The sequence below is a fragment of the Chinchilla lanigera genome, unplaced genomic scaffold (assembly GCF_000276665.1).
Source record: "Chinchilla lanigera isolate Chin_1 unplaced genomic scaffold, ChiLan1.0 scaffold00011, whole genome shotgun sequence".
NCBI lineage: Eukaryota > Metazoa > Chordata > Mammalia > Rodentia > Chinchillidae > Chinchilla > Chinchilla lanigera.
In genome coordinates, this window is record NW_004955412.1 from 15,104,091 (window position 1) to 15,114,580 (window position 10,490).

At 45.5% G+C, this 10,490-nt stretch overlaps 1 protein-coding gene across 2 annotated transcripts in view; it reads right to left on the minus strand.

Moving 5' to 3' along the window:
- Drd2 (dopamine receptor D2) overlaps positions 1–10,468 on the minus strand; it is a 60,304-nt gene extending 49,836 nt beyond the window's left edge. For both annotated transcript variants that reach the window (XM_013510952.1, XM_005378146.2), the window contains exon 1: positions 10,385–10,468. The gene's annotated coding sequence lies outside the window, so the exon portion shown is untranslated. The remainder of the gene's footprint in view (positions 1–10,384) is intronic.
- Positions 10,469–10,490: the final 22 nt, after the last annotated feature.

Sequence of the window (10,490 nt, forward strand, 5' to 3'; positions counted from 1 at the left end):
TGAGTGGGAGTTAGCCTTTAAGATCAAAAACTAGAGCATTTGGGTAGAGAAAAAGAGCATATTAAAAGGTTAGCTATGGTACACTGGTTGCAGAGGAACAGCAAATGTCAACAGATCCATTTTCTTTCCCTTCCCTCTAACCTCCACCCCTTTCATCTCTCTCACCCACATTTTTATACCAACTGACCACCCCATTTTCCCCTTTATCCTCCTCTTTCTCTGCTACCCTCTATAGACATGGAGAGGGTATGATCCTGCTGAGCTCATGAGCCAGTAAGAGAACAGAAAAGCAAAGCAATATGACAGATCTAGAAGGAGATATGAGCTATGCTCCCACAGTGGTCCCTCTCCCCCCAGCTTCACCTGAGAGCACTACGTCTGCATCCACAACCCTGCACCTCCTTACCACTTCCTCATCCACTTATAAATCCCCTGTTCCCTGGAGGGGCGTGCCACACATCCATGACCTCTCTATCCCTCTTGGTCACTATCATTCATACCTTCCTGGACACCTTCCCCTTTTGGCATCTTGTTCACTGTCTTCTACTCCAGCCACGGTCCTGCCATTGAGGTGAGTGGAGTTAGCTTGAAACATCTTGGCTTCTCGGTTCCTTGACCTCCTTATCGCCAACTACCCGCTCTACTTCAGTGACCTAATTCCATGAAGATAGTCTGAACCTTGTCATCATCCATTCTGACCACAATTGCTTCTGCAACCCAGCTAACTGCACAGATATCCCACACACACACCAGCTCTCTGACTTCTCCAACACCCTCACTCCACGGATTCTATTGCTTCCTCTTAATATTCACAGCCTGACTCAGAATTCTAGCCTAATATTCAGAGAGCTTTACCAATATCTTTAGTCCTCTTGTTCCATTGTCCTTAAATCATCCTTAGCTTCTCCCTTCCTTTCATTTTCCATAGCCCATCGGTCGTGAAATTCTGGTGAATTTTCAGATCTTTTCAGGTCTTTCATGTCCTCCTAGCCCCTCTGCCTACCATCATCCGGGCTTTCAGTACCGCTCTCCTGGACAGCTGCAAGCTCCCCTGGCTGCTTTTTCCTGCCTTGCTTGTTTGATGATCAGTCTCTTCACCCCTACAGCAGTTTCTCTGAGGTTTTTTTTTTAAATGTTAACCAAACAAATGAAGTTATTCCACTGCCAGAGTCCAGCCCTTCAAACTGGCTCCTTGATTCTCTCAGGATGGAGTCAAGTCTCTTTCCTAAGACCTCACGGTCCATAACCTCCAACTTCGCCTTGTACCCTCTTCCCCTCAAACTCCAGTCTTCAGTCACTGAGTTTCTTGCTCTGTGCTGAGACTGAAGATAGAAAGGTGTGGGGAGAAGGCCCTGGGTCAGAAATGAGCTCTAGTCCAGCTCTGATTCGCTGGGAGACACTGGATTCTTCCAAGGATAATACTCTCAGTCAGGTCTTATTACCTCATCTGCAACAGCATCTTTCATCTTAAAAGAGATGATAAAATTTAGATCACAGGTTGGGAAGTGTCCTGTGGATGTTTCTATAATTATGATAAGAAAAATGACAGTGAATGTTTATTGGGAATTTGCCACATGTCAGACACTTGGTCAAACATTTATGTACTTTACTCATTACTTTGCACAAAAGTAAGTGCCACAGTCATTAAAAAAAAAATAAACAAGACTCTGCATCTCAATGAGGTCATAGTAACCTGACTGAGGTCACACAACTTGTTAGTGGCAGAGCAACATCTGAGCCTAAATCACGCTGGCTTCCAAGTACATCCTCTGAATCACTCTATTATACTGAATAACTAGATGGGTAGATGGTACATATCCACTATTTCAGGAATGAGAGCTTTGAACTGTTGCTGCTTTGGGAAGGTCTCAGGTAGAACAATGCATATTGCACTTCTTAAACTGAGAACCAGCCCAGGTTCCCGTACTAAACCCAAGCTTCAAAACATAGAAACCACACGGAGCACTAAAAGATGGCCCCCAACAACTGTTCCATCCTGTGTGTTTTCAGGTCTCCAGGATGACCTGAACCAAAACACCTGAACGTGTTTTCTTGACAGTGTATCCAATACCTTTATCTCTGTGTGTGTCTGGTTGAAGAGGGCTCAATATCCCCCCGCTTCCATGCTCTGTATAGTTGGGAAGCATTCCCAGCCAACTTACAATGTAGCCCTGGCTGAGGGCAGCCAGAGAGTGCTCGTGGAGAATCAAAGAGAGAAAGTGTGAAGCATCTTCCTGACTCCTGAGACACGAGGATGCCACAGACACTGCCAGACTCTCTTGTTGGGCTTCCAGTGAACAGAGAAAGGGTGAGCCTGGGGGACACAAGTTATCATGCACTGATCCATCAGCCACCCACTCACCCAACAACTCAAGTGCTACCAAGTGCTTAACATCATATTAAATTACAACTATTTCCAGAGAAATATGAGACAGATTCTTTGCTTCAAGGACCACATAGTCTAGTGGGGAAACCAAAATGTACAATGGGAAAATTAGTGCTAAACATTCAAATGGTAATGTGAGGAGCACTAGAGGTATCACCAGGCAGTGGACCTAGTATTTTCTAGCTCTGTGACTTTGGGCAAGTCTCACTTACCTTCTCTGGGCCTCAGTGGCCACATATGCAAAAAAGAGGGCTATGACAGCTATCCCAATAGATTATTATAAGGAGCAACAGAGATAGATAGTGTATTTGAGAGTGTTTTACAAATGAAAGGGATTATTATTGCCTTACAGATTTTGAAAATGGAAAGGAAGCTGGTGGCACATGCCTATCACCCTAGCACTTTGGTAGGTGCAGGCTGGAGGATCACAACTGCATGCACAGCCTAGGCAAATCTGCAACCTAGCAAGATCTTGTCTCAAAATAAAGGGGGCAGGGGGCTGGGATATAGCTCAGTTTTAAGGCCCTGGATTCAATTCTCAGTACCATCAAATAATAAAATAAAATAGGGAGTTCCAAATGCAGAGTATTCTCACTATGGCTCCAAAAGAGAATAAGACAATTATTTTAAATGCTTAAAATATATGAAGACTGGATGGGGCCCCTGCAGTGAATGTCCTTCACTGTCTCTGAACAGCTCATTTCCCTACATCCTTCAAGTCTTTTCTCAATGTTCCTTTCTTCATGAGGACCATCCTGGCAAGCCTAGTTAATAATACAAAGTTCCCTCTAGAACTATGAAGAATCATCATCACCTCCCACCTCCCCCAGCCCCTAGAAAAGATTTTGTACCCTTGGTTATTCAGAGTGATCCCAGACCTTTAGGCTGTGTACATTACTCAAGGAAAGATGTCTACTAAAACATGGATCCACCTTGGTGACCCTTGTAGCCTCCAAGTGGGACTCTGGATGCTAGTTTCTGCTTGTCAGTACACTTCTCTTGTTGACCCCGCTATAAATGAGTGAAAAAGCTGAGGAAGCTCAGTATCTAAAAAAAAAGAGGGATCTGAGGAAGATAACCTGGGAAGACAGCACCTGTCATGTCCTCTGAAATCTACCATTGCTAAGCAGTAAGCATTTGTAACTGGTCCGAAGTGAATGCACCAGTCAGAAGAGGCCTCCATGAGAAATGTATCATAGGCCATGAAAAAAGCCAGAGAGAGGGGGAGAGACAGAGAGAGAGAGAGAGAGAGGGAGGGAGGGAGAGAGAGGAAGCTTTCTGGATTGCAGAGTCCCAGGGCCTTTTTCAGACAGGACCATACTTCATGCAGATACATGGATGGCCTTTGCTCTGGCTACTAATATCTCCAGAAGATAGAGAGTGCCTGTTTCATCCTTCACTGGGGACCTGTTCAGTGTGAGGTGTCTTGGTGCTGTTAAAATATGACAAAAGGGGAAAGTTTCTTGTCCATGTGCACTACTATGGTCTCTACAATTTTTGTTTTTAATAAAAAGTGGCCTGTGTCAGAGTATAACACCCCGTGTGACAGTGCCAATCAGGAAGGTTCCAGCCAAGAAGCAGCAGATGAAGGATTCAGGAAGCCAGGAAGAAAAATGCGGCTGTGAAAAGCCACCATCAGGGAGAGACCAAGGGCTGTTCATAGCCTGTGTGTGATGAGATGGGAATGAAGCAGCACTTACTTCAGGAGGATGACCAGCAATTCAAACCATTCTCACTGAAGATGGGTAAGAGCTTCTAATAGGTGACCACCAAAGAATTTTTGTGTAGATATATGGAGAACATAAAAAAAAATTGTAACTTTGAATCTTGTGAAAGATTTAGAAACATAATTCCAGAGGTGTAAAATCAGAACTAAACTGGTGAAAAAGACAACAGCTGAAAATGTTCCCCTTTAAAATTTTTAATTAACAGTAACAGCCATTACAATTAACACTCATGGATTGTGCCTTTGTCTATTACCTTCATTAATCACTATAACCCAATAAAGTTGGTGCTGACATGTACCTGCAGATAAGAAATTCAGGGTGAGAGCAGTTTATCAACCTGCACATGGTTTTTAAAGGGCTCAGCTATGGAAGTAGACATGGGTGCATGTCATTCATAAAACTCCTGGTGAGGTTCAGCAACAGGCCAAAGGCTTTTAGTGTGTTTCAAAGAGAAGATCACTAACTGGGCATTTTATTGAAAACTTCCAGTGCCACCGAATCTTAGAAGCACAAGTTTATTATACAGCATATCAGTAGTTCTCTTAGTCTGTACCTGAAGAAAGTGATTCACAGGATTAGCGTTCTATCCAGGGACACCCAGATCTCTCCTGCTTCTGTCCGCCAAAACAATCGCTGCTCATCTTATACTTAAGGACCGTCCTCACCAGTCACTCTTCAGTCTGTACAGGATGCTAGGCCACTCTACCCTCACTTCTCTGTTTAATCAAGAAGCTTATTATTGGAGATAACAGGGTTTCATCCATGGTCAAAACAGAGCCACAGTAAGGCTTAAATGTTGACAGAAGTCTGGTTTTCATCCTTTGGACAGTTCCATTTACTCGAAGAGATGTAGGGCAGAAGGTGATATTATCACAGCTCTAGACAAGCTTGACAGATCCTCCATCCACACCTCTTCCTCTGCTCCTCCTGCCAAGTTGCTTAGTTGTTCCTGCCTCCTTTCTGCTCCTCCCTCCTTCCCCTTTCCCCTCATTGCTTGTATTCTCCATGTGTTTTATCCAAAGCAGCCCACACCAATGCATAGACAATACTTTTTAATTGGTCCTAAAAATCTAAGAATCCCAAAGAGTTATTTCATCCATCCCCTCACACTGCTGTCTCTTCCCCTTATTTTCCTGGTGTTGTGTGCAAAATTCACTGTCACATCAGTTCATTAGAAATATACTCTTACCCCTATTCTTCTACCTTTCATTACTTATGCCACTTACATAAATCAGCAAGAGCTATTATTTAAGCATTGAATAGTCTAACTTTGAACCTTTACCTGGCACGTTAGCTGTGTGATCTTGGGTGAGCCACTTACCTCTATAAACCCAACCTTTCTCCTCTGCAAAATTGGGAGGATAAAAGCTCCAATTTTATGGAGTTGTTGTGGGATCAGGAAATGAAAGGAAAGGTACATGTCAAGTGCGGAGCACAGTGCCCTGCACACAGCCCGTGTATGATAAGCACCGGTTGTTATGATGATGAGGTCAGCAGTGGAGTGACTGGTGAACAGAACCACTGGTCAAAAGCAACCATTCTAAGGAAGCCCAGGAGTAAGCCACTTTCTAGGACTCAAGGTTCCCAGGGATTTGCTAGTAATATTGCCGCCTGGGGTAACAGAAAGGAATGGAGGCAATTATACAGCATGTAACAAAAATAATTTCATTTCTAATGCTTTTCCCCTGCTGAGCCACTTAGACCCAAACAATAACAACGGGTCGGGGGTGGAAATGAGAAGGGCAGGCACATTCTGAAGGAGCCCGGTGACACATGGACAAGCCCCAGGACACACTTTCTCTCCCAGACATCACAGATCTGTGCTGAGAGTAGTCCTGGAAGGCAGGACTGACCAGAGGCCCATTGATAGGGCCTCTGGGGCTGAGTCGCCTGACTTCACTCCTCCTCCCCTGTCGGTGAGCATGCTGACATCACTCAGTGGGCTCCAGGAAAATGAGCTTCTTCCCTTTCCATCCCTCTAAACAACAAGTACTTCCCTTGTCTCTTGGGAAAAGTGAAAATCCTTTCGGGTGCCAACAAATTATAACAAAATTGCTCTAAATGTACTAAGCTGTTGCCTATATTCAATTCATATTTAACAACAGTCTATTCTGGGAGCTCCCAGGAGCACTTCTCTGCTCTCACCTTCATCTATTGCCCAATACTCTCCCAAACATTCCCAGCAGCCTCTAGGTCTCTGGGCTTGGGGCACTTCAACAATACAGGCTCTCCTCTCTGGGGAGAAGGGAGTCCCCAGGTCCTAGTGTGTCATCTTTGGCTCCTCCCATACAGAGCCAGCAGGAGCCCTGGCTCCCCTGCAGAGACACATTCCCATGTCTCCTGGGGGGAGAGGAGGGTGCACACTCCCAGAGGCACCCCAGCTGCTCAGGGTGTTGATTTAACCCATTTGTCAGATTTAGGTGAAGGGAACAAGAGGAAATGAGCAGTTCACAAGGCAAGTTTCTTTCTTTGGGCCCAAACAGAAACAAACCAAATGGCTGAGTCTTATAGTTTTATTTCTTCTCCATCTCCATTGTACTAGACCTATAGTCAAATTATTTTCCCTACCTGTGCATTTAGATGATATGATTCTATTGTTTAAAAAACAAGAGGCTGAGGCAGGAGGATCACCTTGAGTTCAGGTCCATCTTGTTCTACATAGTGAGTTCAAAGCTGCCTGAACTACATAGTGAGACCCTGTCTCAAAAAAATTAACAAACAAGAAATTTTCAACTATATTGGTGATGGAGACAAGCGAGAGGTAGGAGTATATTAACACTGGATTCTAATACTACTAGAGAAACTAAAAAACTATGGAGACAATATCCATCTACTACCCAGAATGGCAAATAAGCAACATATTTAGTGGTTCCATTATGCACTGTGGAGATTTGGAATGAATATGTATAACATTCATCCCAGATAGATGATGGATAGATAGATAGATACATAGATAGATAGATAGATAATCTTCCCACAGCCAAATCTTGGGATCTTCCTAGGGCTACAAGATGCATTCTTAAGAAGGTAAGATGGGAGGAAGGAATATTGTGCCGGGGTCATCTATGTACCAGATCACATACAGAGAGGAAGCTGGCAACTGGGAAGCTGAACCAAGTTATGCCCTTTCTGCTGTTCATGGTTTCCAAAAGACAGAGCGCTTGGTGGGATGGAGAAGCCTGGTTGATGAGTCCAATCTTTGGGCCCAGGAACTAGAAATTTGACACCATTCTTTTTTGAGACAACTTTAATGGTGGAAGAAATATTAAATATTTCTGGACAGCTGCCCTTTTAGGACATAGTGACATTCAGAAAAACATCTGAGGAGCCCAAATAATCTAAGAACTTGAAAGCCCTGTAAATGATGTCTCAGGGTAAATGCAAATGACTGGAGTACTCTTCTAAATTCTTTTCAAGACTTCAGATCTTAGGTTATTGTGACCTGCTGGTATACAACCTGATTCTGGGAGATATTGAAGCTATAGCTTAGGGTCTTGATATAAAATCTCAACTTTGATTCTCCACTCCCTAAGTGCTGAACCCCTTCATTGCTGGAGATTCATAGGTATTAAATTGCAAAAGAAGGAGAACTAGAGAGCTGAAAGTCAGAAAATATGAGACACTAGGAGGACAGATTTGGCTCAAGGAGATTTCATTATATTCTCCCTTCACATGCATGTGTGTGCGTGCACGCGCACGCACACACACACACACACACACACACACTCACTCACAGACACTGTGTGATCTTCACAGCCACTCTTCTGTCTCAACATCATAATATGACTTTCACTTGACGAGAAGATGAAGACAGCTCTCGCCAGGCAGAGTTCACATGTCCTTTGCCTTGTGAGAATGGTGACATCACACCAGTCTGGCTTCAGCAGGTCAATCCCAGTAGCATTTGAAGCCCTATTTCTGATGAGACTCTAAGCTCCTCTTTGCATCCCTTGGTATAAGAGGAAGAATGAGAGGATTTTGCTCACTTTCAGGTTCTTCAATATCATTCTCAAAATTATAACAGTGTGTTCTAGAAAGAAATAATCCAAAACCTTGCAAGCGAAGTAGAAGACTGACTAGCCTACAAACATCATTACTGGCTGATTCACCTCCACAAGCCTCCCCATTTATGGAGCACAAGAATTAAATCAATATAGTCAATATGTCACTGCCAGGAGGGCATGAGTGGCTACCAGCCTGGGGGAACGTGACATGCTTCTAAGCTGACATAATTATTCCTTGGCATTTCAGGAGCAGTTGGGTTTGCAGATCACAGCAAATGCATAACAAAAGACCACAACTCACCCAGAAAGAGAGGGTAGGAGTGACACGCTACATTGGCCCCCAGAGAGGAGTAGTTAGTATTTATTTAAACCCACTCACAGCCACATTGGTGATTCCTAAAGAAGTTAAAAACCTGTTTCAGAAAGAAGAAAAACCCAGTAGGATCTGGGGGAGAGATCTAGTCACATTCTTCAGTACAGCAAAGGGATTGAATCAGGTGGATGATCCTACGGCCAACAGCTCCACACTTGAAGCATGTAGCATGCACAACTTCAGGGAAGAATGGTATACATGAAATACTTTAATTTTAAAACATGCATAGATTCTCTAAGGAGTCTGAACTTTTATGAGAAGTGATTCCCTAACCCAGTGTACATACCAACCATACAGAAATATTGTTAAAATATAAGCTCCTGGGCTTTAGCTTGAGATTCTCACTCAGCATTTCTTTAGAGAAGAAGCAAGAATATGCATTTTTAACAGCTTCCCAGATGATTCAGATGCAGGGAGTTCATTTTTTAAAATCCCTTGCAGAAATGCTGCCTAGGACCTCCACAACAGACCAGAATTTCTCCATTTTCCAGTCTCCTTTCATCCTCAGGCTGTGTGAGAAAGGTGGAAGAAACTCAGAACATTTTTCCAGAGACTAAGGCTGGGATGCCCATGACCCTCATTGGGAACTAGGGAGGCCTAACCTTTCCAAACCCCAGATGTCTAAGTCCAGAGGTAGCAGCAACATCCCCTGGAAACAAATATGCCGTGTATTTTGACCACAAAGCAGAGAAGTCCAAGGCAAAGGTTGAAACCCAACAAGCCAGCTAGCTGATTCTCGGAATGGGTCACATTTCACAAAGGCCTTTCTCTGCCCACCCTCACCAAAGAGCAGCATACGGGGAAAAAAAATGAAAAGAATGCTTTCTTTGTCAAGTGGTCCTCACGCTGCAGGATGAATTAGGGATAAGCACAAGTGCTTGCACCTGGTGGTGGGAAGGATCACTGAATGCCTAGTTCCTGAGACAGGAGCAAAGATTAGCCTGAAAGGTTTTCAGCCCGGTCAAAATTCAGAAATGGTTGGATGTGCATAAGGATCTGAGGAGAAACCTGCAAAATACCTTGCACCTCACCTACCCTCAGGAAGCCCAGTACCAAAAGTGCCAGGTGAGCCAAGAGTGACTTGCTCAGACAGCTTCCCTGCGGCTGAGAGCAAGGGTTGATCCCTACGGAGGTATTTCGCTGTGACTTGTGTCCATGGTGAAGCCTGCTGTGTAGACGCACAGGCACCCTCTTGCCTTTGCACCTCAAGAGGATCCGTTCACAAGCTTCCTGCCACAGACAGGGATGGGATGCCGTCTGTCTGGAGCTCAGAGCTGCCTCTTGTCTGTACACTCCGACTTAGCGGGGCTCATGGTCCATTCTAGAGCTAGACAGTCGCCTCCGTCACTGCCCGACCGTCACCCGCACTCCCAGGTCCCGAAATGGGTCTCAGAGACCGGCCAGAAGGGAACAGAGATTCAGGACCAAGGACAGCGTTAAACCCGGAAGCGGGCGAGCACAGCCTTCTCCCCCACCCTTGGCTTTTGCCCTTTGAAACTGAAAAGTCTCGGCAATTTGGGCACCAATACAGAGCTGCTCAAAACAACCCTTCTTCTTCTTTTAGGGTGGTAGGAAACTGCCTATATGCCTTAGGATCCCGAGCTCCGCTGCAGGGTGGAAGTGCTCTCCCAGGTCGTCCGAACTGCTGCCCTCCGAGGGGCTCACTCAGCGCTCCGCGAGAAACTGCCCTGCCCGCACGCGCGTGCGGGGGGCAAGGACTCCCGCCAGGGCGGGTGGAAGGAGACGAGCTGGCCGCCGCTGCGCTCCGAACACCCCCTTAGCGCTCCGGAGTGGCCGGACAAACTTCTGGTCCGGGTCCTGGTCCTGATCGCAGTCTTCTTGTGACCCTGCCTGGCCCCCGAGTCGCCTGCCACTCTATCAGGTCGGTGCTTACCTTCAAGCCATAGGGCGCCCGGGGGCAGAGTCGGCGCCGGCTGCTCGAGGCTTCGGGCTCCCGCCGCATCCACGCGCGGCCGCCCCTCCGGCAGCCGTCCCGGGCC